Genomic DNA, 10,110 nt, shown 5'->3' with positions numbered 1-10,110 from the left:
CGTTATAGTTTATAGTAAATGTATCGACCATGGCCTCATAGGACGTTGAATCCAGCGTTATCGTGTGACATGTTCCGGTCCAACAGGTTTATTGTGTTTGAGCCCTATTCCAGGAATCAAAAGACTCGTGTAGCAACTCCAAACAAGCTTTGACGCAACTCTTGGTCTTACCAGAGACAATTCAACTCGACCCAACGACCCTAGAATAAAAATTTCTCAATCCTTAATAAGATTGTAAAGACCACTACAATTCCAGAGTCCAAGTTCGTTTCCACGCAAGGGCTCATGAAAGCATCCAGCAAGTTACGTAACCATGGCTTCGAGGTTTATTCCTTCCTTTCTTTTATATTTTATATTTTTCCATTTCTCTTGATCGGCAATGTTTCGGAGTGTTAAAATATGTCTCGAGTTTAAGCCAAATGCAAAATTACGAATATTCGAATTGGATATGTTGTGGATGTTCGAAATCGAGCAAAAGAAGATCCGAAGATCAACTTCCTGAATTTGAATCCGCGTTGGAGAGTTTGGCCGCTAAAATAGGAAAGTCCAACTTTGACTAGGACTTGGATTTTGTTTAAAATATACAAAGATATATTTTGGATAGGAAACAAAATCTATGAGAAGTTGGCAAAAGAATAAGGGTTTTACTTATATATAGACTTAAGGCCATGGGTGATAGTTGTGGATCACAAGTTGTTTTGAAGCGCCACGTGAGTGCTTGGTGTTCCACCGTTGATCGTGAAGAATTGGTCTTGAAGCACCGCCTCGTTGTTGAGTGCTTGGGAGGGATTTTCTTTGTCGTGAATTACATCCAAGAAGGTTTAGTGTTAAAGCCAATTAAATCTTGTGGTAAGATTTGCGTGTAATTCCTTCGTGAGATTGAGAGATTATTTCTTGAGGAATTTCGGGGCTAAACACCGTGTGTGTTATTGGGTGTAATTGGGGCTTGGGAAACACTGAGAGAGTGTTTGAGTGACTTGAGTGTGTAATCTCCTTGTATCGCTTGATCTATAGTGAAATTCGGCTGTTGCTCTCCCCGTGGACGTAGGTCTTCACTGAACCACGTAAATCCTGTGTCTGATTTATTTTTCTTCTTCCGTCTATATTTTTGTTCGATCGCTCGCCCCATCGCAACAAGTGGTATCGAGCCAGGCTTGGCTAAGTTGAAGCGAATCGATGGCGACGTGAAGAAGTAAAAGTGAGAATCGACGGATTTGATGGGAAGGATTTTAGTTTCGGAAGATGCAGATTGAAGATTATCTTTATCGGATGAAGCGCACTTGCCCTAATGCAGGGAGAAACCAGCGACGATGAAGCAAGATGATTGGGATTTGTTGGATAGACGAGCTATGGGTGTTATTCGGCGCGTTGGCTCGTAACGTCGCGTTAACATCCTGAAGGGAAGACCACTTGCTGATTTGATGCAAGCCCGTCGGATATGTACGAGAAGCCCTCTGCGATCAATAAGGTCTGTTTGATGCGATGTACATTTTAACTTGAAGATGAAAGAAGGTGCGTCGGTTGCAGATCATATCAATGAATTCAATGTGATTGTTAGTCAATTGAGTTCAGTTGAGATTGATTTTGAAGATGAGGTATGTGCTTTGATTCTATTATCCTCATTGCCTGATAATTGGAATACTACCGTTACTGCTGTTAGTAATTCCTCTGGGTCAACAAGTTTGACGTTTGATGGGGTTCGAGATTTGATTCGAGCGAGGACATTCGTAGAAGAGAATCAGCGAATCGCATCTACTGCTCTAGTAGGTGAAAATAGAGGAAGAGTTGTAACACGTGTGGGTAATGGTAGTACTAATATGAACAGACGTAGTCAATCTAGGACTGCTAATGTTGTCTGTTGGAGCTGTGGCAAGAGGGGGCATCTTAGAAGGGATTGCCTTAAGCTGAAGAATGAGAAGGGTAAGGAATTATGGTTGATTCTACAGATAATGTTGCAGCTGTAGCGAGATAATGCTGATTATGTCTTGTCATCATCCGATTATTCATTGTTTGATGGATGGATTATGGATTCTGGTTGTTCTTTTCATGTCACACCAAATAGAAATTGGTTTATCACTTATCGGTGCACGGGTAGTGATAAAGTCAGTTAGGGAACAACGCTAAGTGCGATGTTGTGGGTGTTGGTGATATTAAAATCAGAATGCATGATGGTATCATGAGGACATTGACTGGAGTGAGGCATGTTCAGAATTAAAAGAACTTAATTTCATTGGGTGCCCTAGATTTAGCTGGTTGCGGGTATTCTTCAAAAGGTGGAGTTCGAAGATTGTTCGAGGTGCCCTGGTGATAATGAAAGGAATCAAGCATGATGGCCTGTATAAACTTCAAGGTGAGACGTGATAAATTCCGCTGCGGAGACGTCGGATGCATACGTTCGAGAGTCTATTGACTACTCGAGGAAGACACAGGTGTTTGTGCCAAGGCACAAGTTTAATGCTGGTGTCGGGATCTTGCAGGTCAAAAGCTTTGATCGAGACGGAGGCGGTAAGTCGATCAAGCATGTGCGGGACAATAGCATGGAGTTACGCTCGGAGCTGACAAATAAATTCTGCATGAAAGAGCATAGTGAAACACCGCACTAGTGTCAGTAAATCACAACAATTTGCAGAATTGATGAGCAGAACATTACTAGAGATGACCCGAAAAATTATCTCTAGTGCTGGTATGGCTAGGAGATTCCTAATTGGTGTGCTAAGTACGATAAGCTACCTGGTGAATAGATCCCCATCAACTGCTATTGAATGGCGGACTCCTAAAGAAGTGTGGTCGGGTAACGTTGCTTGGTTATTCTATCATTAGAATGTTACGTTGCCCGTACTATTTTCAGTGAGTGATGGTAAGCTCGATGGGAGGGCAAGGTGCATATTTCATGGCTATGCACAAAGTGAGCGGGGTGATCGGTTGTGGTGCCTAGATATAAATTCACCTGTTAACAATGAGAGAAGTTACTTTTGTGAGTCTCGGTACTTACGGCTAGGAGTGATTATAGTAGTGTTCAAACGGATCGAATGGTGTTCGGCTTGAGGTGGAGTTGCGGCCAGAAACTCTGAGGTAGCGAGTACGAGTACTAGCAAGGTAATCGACAGATGGTGCTCATAGCGAGGTGGAGCCTATAGAGCCAATGGTTGTCAGAATCGCTGAAATTAACAAGGTATGTATTCAATCTCTGACGAGATATGGATGCAACAATGGTTTTGCTTTATCTGCGGTTAAGGAGGTTATGTCGGAAAATCCTTGTGGAGCGATTAAAGGTGCATGTGAAGTTGGTATTCGATGAGGTCCTCGGTTATGGCGAAGTTCAAGCGAGGCTTGGACTTGCACAATATCGTGGTGGTTGAGCCATCGGGGTTAGGAGAAAGTAGCAGCGAGTTTGAATTTTAAGCGATTGTGTGTGACTTAGCTCAAACATCGAGCCAAGGTGGAGATTGTTAAAATATGTCTCGAGTTTAAGCCAAATGCAAAATTACGAATATTCGAATTGGATATGTTGTAGATGTTGAAATCGAGCAAAGAAGATCCGAAGATCAACTTCCTGAATTTGAATCCGCGTTGGAGAGTTTGGCCGCTAAAATAGGAAAGTCCAACTTTGACTAGGACTTGATTTTGTTTAAAATATACAAAGATATATTTTGGATAGGAAACAAAATCCTATGAGAAGTTGGCAAAAAGAATAATGGTTTTACTTATATATAGACTTAAGGCCATGGGTGATAGTTGTGGATCACAAGTTGTTTTGAAGCGCCACGTGAGTGCTTGGTGTTCCGTTGATCGTGAAGAATTGGTCTTGAAGCACCGCTTCGTTGTTGAAGTCTTGGGAGGGATTTTCTTTGTCGTGAATTACATCCAAGAAGGTTTAGTGTTAAAGCCAATTAAATCTTGTGGTAAGATTTGCGTGTAATTCCTTCGTGAGATTGAGAGATTATTTCTTGAGAAATTTCGGGGCTAAACCGTGTGTGTTATTGGGTGTAATTGGGGCTTGGGAAACCTTTGAGAGAGTGTTTGAGTGACTTGAGTGTGTAATCTCCTTGTATCGCTTGATCTATAGTGAAATTCGCTGCTGCTCTCCCCGTGGACGTAGGTCTTTACGACTGAACCACGTAAATCCTGTGTCTGATTTATTTTTCTTCTTCCGTCTATATTTTGTTCGATCGCTCGCCCCATCGCAACACGGAGAGCCACGGGTGCGGTTCTGTTGCCAGGGGAATCAAGTTGCCGCCCGTGCCAGCTTTGAGCGTTCTTTAGTATATATGCTGTTTCTCCTCTTTAGGTTCTGTAACCCATTGGATCACAGAATGAACAGTAAGTTCAAAGTCTGCCTTTTCTTCCTCCCCTCATTAAACTATTAGAGGAAACCCAAATCAATAATAAAAGTGAAAATAGGGACTGGGGATTGAAAAAAGGATTACATCTATGTGGGGATTGAAAAAAGGATTACATCTATGTGAAGTCAACTTTGGTTCACGTGAGCCACCACAGGTGAGGGAAAGGTCAGGGATTACAAAAAAAGAACATGCGAAGAGCTTAAGAAGCTGAGATCTATCTATAATAGATTAAGAGGAAACAGAGATTCCACCAGTAGACTCCACAAATCATCCTTGGTGGCTTTTGGGGCAACTGGACTTACATGAGAAACAAGAGGCTTGATATCAAATTAGCAAGTAGCCTGAGAAACCAGGTCACGACACCAGCAACAGATGAGTAGCTGCACATAAAATATGACAATGACTATGTACCTCTGACTATGTATCTTTCCATCAATGTCTTTAATTCCCCTTTAGCTGGATTTAATAGCTGTCTCTTAGCTAATCCAATTACATACAAATAACTGTGCTCATGAGATGCCTATGTACATGAAAGGACTCAGTGTAAGCCTAGTCTAGAATATGGTAATTACAAATGACAAAAATTTGCAAATACCTTGGACATCAATAAAACTCGTCCAGGTGGATCCTTGGAATCTCACGGAGACACAATTATGCATCAATCTTGGGTCCAGGATAAGCTGGTAAGCTCATTATTCTCTTGTCAAGAACTGGGCCTCCCACTGTGAAATGGTACAAACTTTGGAAGGTCGACCCTCTAAGACCAAGAAGTTCGTGCACTGCAGAGACAGTTGCAAATACATTGTTACCCGATTGGAATAGCTAAGATGCCAGAAAGAACATAGGTTCGATGAAAAGAAAACAAATAATTTGACTCTGAAAATTTTGGTAGGGAGGAGGCTCATAATTGTTCGTCCCCAGTTCAATAAAACAATGAATAAAGTTCTGTATATCATCCAAAACAAACTGTTTCAATTGATGTCTGGCATCAATTTATCCCCATATACAGTTTTGGTTACAGATAGATTGTGGGAGACAGGCCCCATCTTATTTTGTGCCCCAATGCAGCAACGGTCCATCTTTTGAAACTCTTGCCTATGAAAATATCTGGGGTTCACTCTCTGTCCAAACAAGGCGTTGAACCTAATAGGATCTTATTAAAAGCAGACTGATAAAATTTGATCCTAAGTCAAAACACCCAAGTACAAGAGGAGTTAAAAAAATTTCCTACACTCCAATGAGATAAATCTTCTGTGGCTCGTTAGCCCCACTCATAATGGCCCTATGAGATGCACTGTTTCTAGTTGTACCATATTGGGCTATTACCCAGAAGAAGAATGTGGAATTAGAATTTATTCCAGAATATTACACGTGACCTAACTGAAGCAGCCTCCCTCTTTTAAGCAATAAAGAAATTTAAATACAAGGCTCCGATACAGGATTAGCGAAGCAAAATATACATGATCAGATGCCCATGGTGTTCCACTGTACGTGCCTGTCTGTTATCTAAACCGCATCTCCCACAGACAATGTATAAACTTTGGGTGATACTCCTACATCACCAGTTTTATCATGCTATATCTTCTACACTTTATTTGTAGAAGACTCTTGGCGTGCAAAGACATCGGCCAAATCCCCCCGCCCCCCAAAAAAAAAAAAAAAAAAAAGAAGGCATAAACTTTCACATCAGGGACAAAATGGTCATCATCATATATTTCCATCCACACGATAGTACGTGGCACCTAATGTGACCAACGACCACGTGACACTTTTTGTTGTTAAAAAGATAAACACGGCAAGTTTAAAATCAAGACAAAATGATGTTTATTACGATATAAAGGAAAAAGCTAAGTGAACCCCATAAACAGATTGGGCTTTGTTCTCAGAGATGCACGGCAGCCTCTGCGTGCACCCCCATCACAACTGTTGCCGACCTCAAATCCGAGGTTTGCAGATCAGCGATGGTCACCCCTCCACTCTGATCTAGATCAAGGTCGGCCACAGTCATGCACAATCGTGATGGTGACACTCATGGAGGCCACCATGCATCCCGAGAGCAAAGCCCAATTTGTTTATGAGATCTACTCCACTTTTTCCTTTTTTTTTCTTAATGAAAATCATTTTCTTAGATTTTAAGATCACTAATTTTAAATTTTTCAAAAGAAAGTGTCACGTCATTGCGCCACCTCAGTGTCATTAACCACATCAGATTGTTTGAAAGAAAATATGACAGCGCCATTTCTCATCCACCGAAAGAAAGTTCTTGCTTTTTCTTCTTCTTTTTGGACATTTAAGCGTCAGGCCTTTTTGTCCGTCAAGTGTACATGATATTTTTGGGGATTTGACCCAAAGATATCAGCTGTGCCATGCATAAAATATGCCTAAAATCTTTCAGGGTTACTATTCTTAGGCAGGGGAAATATTCTGAGTACCGTCAATTCCAGTTTTTCAAAATATGTTCCATTGAACCTTCAATAAACACAATTCAGAAGCACCTCATTATACACTAGCTGTTTACTTTTGCAATTAGTTCTCTCCTCTTTTAATTCTTCCTAAATAGTAAATAATCTAGATGCCAAGCTACAGAAGAACATGGGCAGGGAATAAGCAACCCCAAACAAGCTCCTCGTCCTTTAACAGCTATTAAAAACATTGCCAGCAACATCCCGTCACTATAATCTATTCTCTACGATGAAGCACAGGCATAACTATAGCGTAATATTAAGTAAGACATATCTTATAAGTCTGGCCTCAATCTGATCATACTGATAATCCTTCAAAAATATTTTCCAGATACTCTCTAGTTGAGGATTATAATAGCAACTCAGTCTACAAAATCACATTCTTTGATTTGGGAACCAAGAAACGCTGGAAGCACAATACATCCTAATACTATCATAATAATATAACACGCAGGTTGGGGTGCATAGCTTACCTGGATCATCGAAAAAGCAGCCGATTCCAGTAGCAGATATGCCAACTGCATGTGCTTCCAGATACAAAATCTGGCCAAGCACTCCTGTTTCCCAAAACAGCCGAGGATACATCCAAGGACCCTTGTCACTCAACACAGGCTGAAAATGAGCCACCATTCCAAGACTGAAGCAGCCATCGCTGGCAATATCCTACATGCCAATATATGGGAACGAGTGATTGAAAGATGCTGGTCACAAAATATCTTGCACAGGAAATGACCAAAAGGGCCATCCAAAAACTGGATTCAGCAGAATAACAAAAAGCCATTTGATGATTGACTAAATCACATTGAATTAAGGAACATCATGAGAAAAACACGGTGCCCGGAGGCGATAAATGAACTTCTCTGGGCACATGATGTTTGATATTACTGACAGACAAGTTTGTCAAACTATTCTTTGCAAAAGAAAGTCCTTCCCATATATTGTTTGGGCCAACGGGAAAAGGAAAATAAGCCAAAGTTCAGCTGCATCAGCTTCCTCCAGTCTTAGCATCTACATTGTTACAATATTTTTTGCCTATGATCTTCGAGCCGAACATTGATCACATAGCTCAAACTAATTGCTAGCAAAATATTAGGAAGATTGACTTGCCTGATGACATGATAGTTGCTTTGCTAGCTCCTGACAGTCACCTCTAGTAAAGTCGATACAAGGGAAGACTAGAAGGGCATCCCTCTGGCTTCAGCCACTCAAAGTCAGGCCTTGTAGCTTTCTTGAGCTTTTCAAAATGATCTTCGTTCCTCACCAAGAAATACAAACCCTTTGGTAACCCAGTCACTCTGTGAACAAACAAGGCAGCATGCACCTCAGCATCCCATGAAAGAACTCGATATGGCAAGGCCAGCTGTTTTTTCTGCTTTCCTCCATTCCCAGAACCCGAAGGAACACAATGCAACAGTATCTGATAAAACGTGGCTCTATCAATTGCAGTCACTCCATCCATGTCCACTGCACTTCTACGCTTCCTTACAACTTCCTAATACTAAATCCCTTGTACGAATTTTCACTATGACTCTCACTCTCACAAAATGGATCAATGGAAAATCTATCTCCCGCCGTCAAGGGCTTCTTCGCAGCCTCAGCCGTTCTATGTATAATATCCCAACAAACATGCTCCTTGCTAAGCACATTAGGCTTCCCCTTCCATTCCAATCCCGGAAACTCTGACAAAGCTGAGCTCAATTCCCTATAATTCACATTGAATTCACCAATTCCCCTAGGAAAAACAACCAATACACAATCTGGATGCTCAAATTCAATGTCTACCATCTTCCCCTTAACAGGCCTAGGCGGGATCTCAAATTCGGGGAAAATATGAAGTCCCATCAGCCTCTTCAAATCCTCATGACTCAACCCATCGAGAAGCTTCACGTCCCACCCAAGCCCTGCGGCCGCCATCGCAACCGCAGCAATTGCATGGCCCACGTCATGATTACAATACCTAAAGGCTCGCTCTCCATACTTCCAAGCCTCTCGCCAAAAGATGGAACTCAGGCCGACGAGGAAAGAATTGGCGGGAAAGAACTTGGGCAAGAACCCAGATGGCAATTCGGCTCTTACCTCCAGGGAATGCTCCTTGGGCGCGTAATGCGCGACGAAACCCGAACCAGACAGGGACTCGACGCCCGGGGCGATCAAGTAAGCCTCGGTCGGGTGCAAATTGCCGCTGCTGGGGTTAACCCGGAGCGACCAGGTGGAGGATCCCGCGGTCTTCCAGGCGGACAGGGCGAGCGAGTCGTAGAACAGCTGCGACACGGCGGTGTTGGAGATGGGTTGCGGAGGAGAGCGAACGGAACAGGGAGGAGTACGAAGGAGGGCGGGGGCGGGGGCGGGGGCGGGGCGTCGACGAGGCTTGACGGCTGGCCCTGGGGCCGGTCGCCGGCGGGGAGGTGGAGGAGGGAGAGGAGAGGGGCGGAGGCGTAGCGGCGGGAACGGGTTGGGCTGGTTCGCCCAGTCGAGGCCGCGGGGCCGCGGGCGTAGTTGGAGAAGGAGTGCTTGGTCTGGTCGTGGTACGTGAGGACCTGCGGGAGGCTCCGAGGGTCGGCCTTGGGGTCGGCCGTCGAGGTCGAAGGCGAAGGTGAAGGAGAAGAGGAGGAGGAGGAGGAGGAGGAGGAGGAGAAGGACATGGCGGGCCGGCGGCGGAGGTGGCGGAGGGGAGGGCGGTTCAGAGGGAGAGGGAAGGAGAAGTGGAGCTGTGACATTTTCTAGAGCCTGTCTCCCTCCTGCCTTTGCCTTCGGCTCCTTGTGGATTCTTCCATGGCTTCCTTCGTTCGAATGCTCGAAAAAAAAAAAAAGGTGAGTTCTCATTGGAATCTTAGGTGCGTTTGATAAGTTTCTTTTAAAAATTATTTTAAGGAGCTATTACTGTTCTGGAAGATAATTTTTGGAAGATAATTTTTTAATAGAAGAACGCATTTGATAATCGCATAAAATTTCTATTCTAAAATAAATAAATAAATAAATAAATAGAAAGCAGCGTTTGATAAACTTGTATAATTTTTAATTTTTAATTTTTAATTTTTTTCTTTTTTTTTCCTTTTGGCCAATCACCGGCCCCTCGACCATGGCCGAGGAGGCCGACGGGTGGGGCCAACGGCCTCGCTAGGGTCGGCGTGGCTAAGCCTCGGCCGGCGAAATCGGCCTCACCTTGGGCCGGGCGTCGTCGGCGTCGTCGGCCCTCAACGGCCGGGCAATAATCAAGGCCGGTGATCGGCTAAAGAAAAAAAAAAAATGAATGAAAAAAAAGAGAGAAAATTTGTTCTCAGAAATGTTAGGAACTTCTTGTTTCT

The 10,110-nt window shown here is 43.3% G+C and overlaps 1 pseudogene; it reads right to left on the bottom strand.

Moving 5' to 3' along the window:
* Nucleotides 1-4,459: 4,459 nt before the first annotated feature.
* LOC120286070 lies at nt 4,460-9,609 on the bottom strand (annotated as a pseudogene).
* Nucleotides 9,610-10,110: the final 501 nt, after the last annotated feature.

This window comes from Eucalyptus grandis, chromosome 4 (genome assembly GCF_016545825.1).
Source record: "Eucalyptus grandis isolate ANBG69807.140 chromosome 4, ASM1654582v1, whole genome shotgun sequence".
Lineage (NCBI taxonomy): Eukaryota > Viridiplantae > Streptophyta > Magnoliopsida > Myrtales > Myrtaceae > Eucalyptus > Eucalyptus grandis.
Note: the sequence above shows the minus strand (reverse complement) of the source record. Positions and strands in the feature narration are given on the sequence as shown.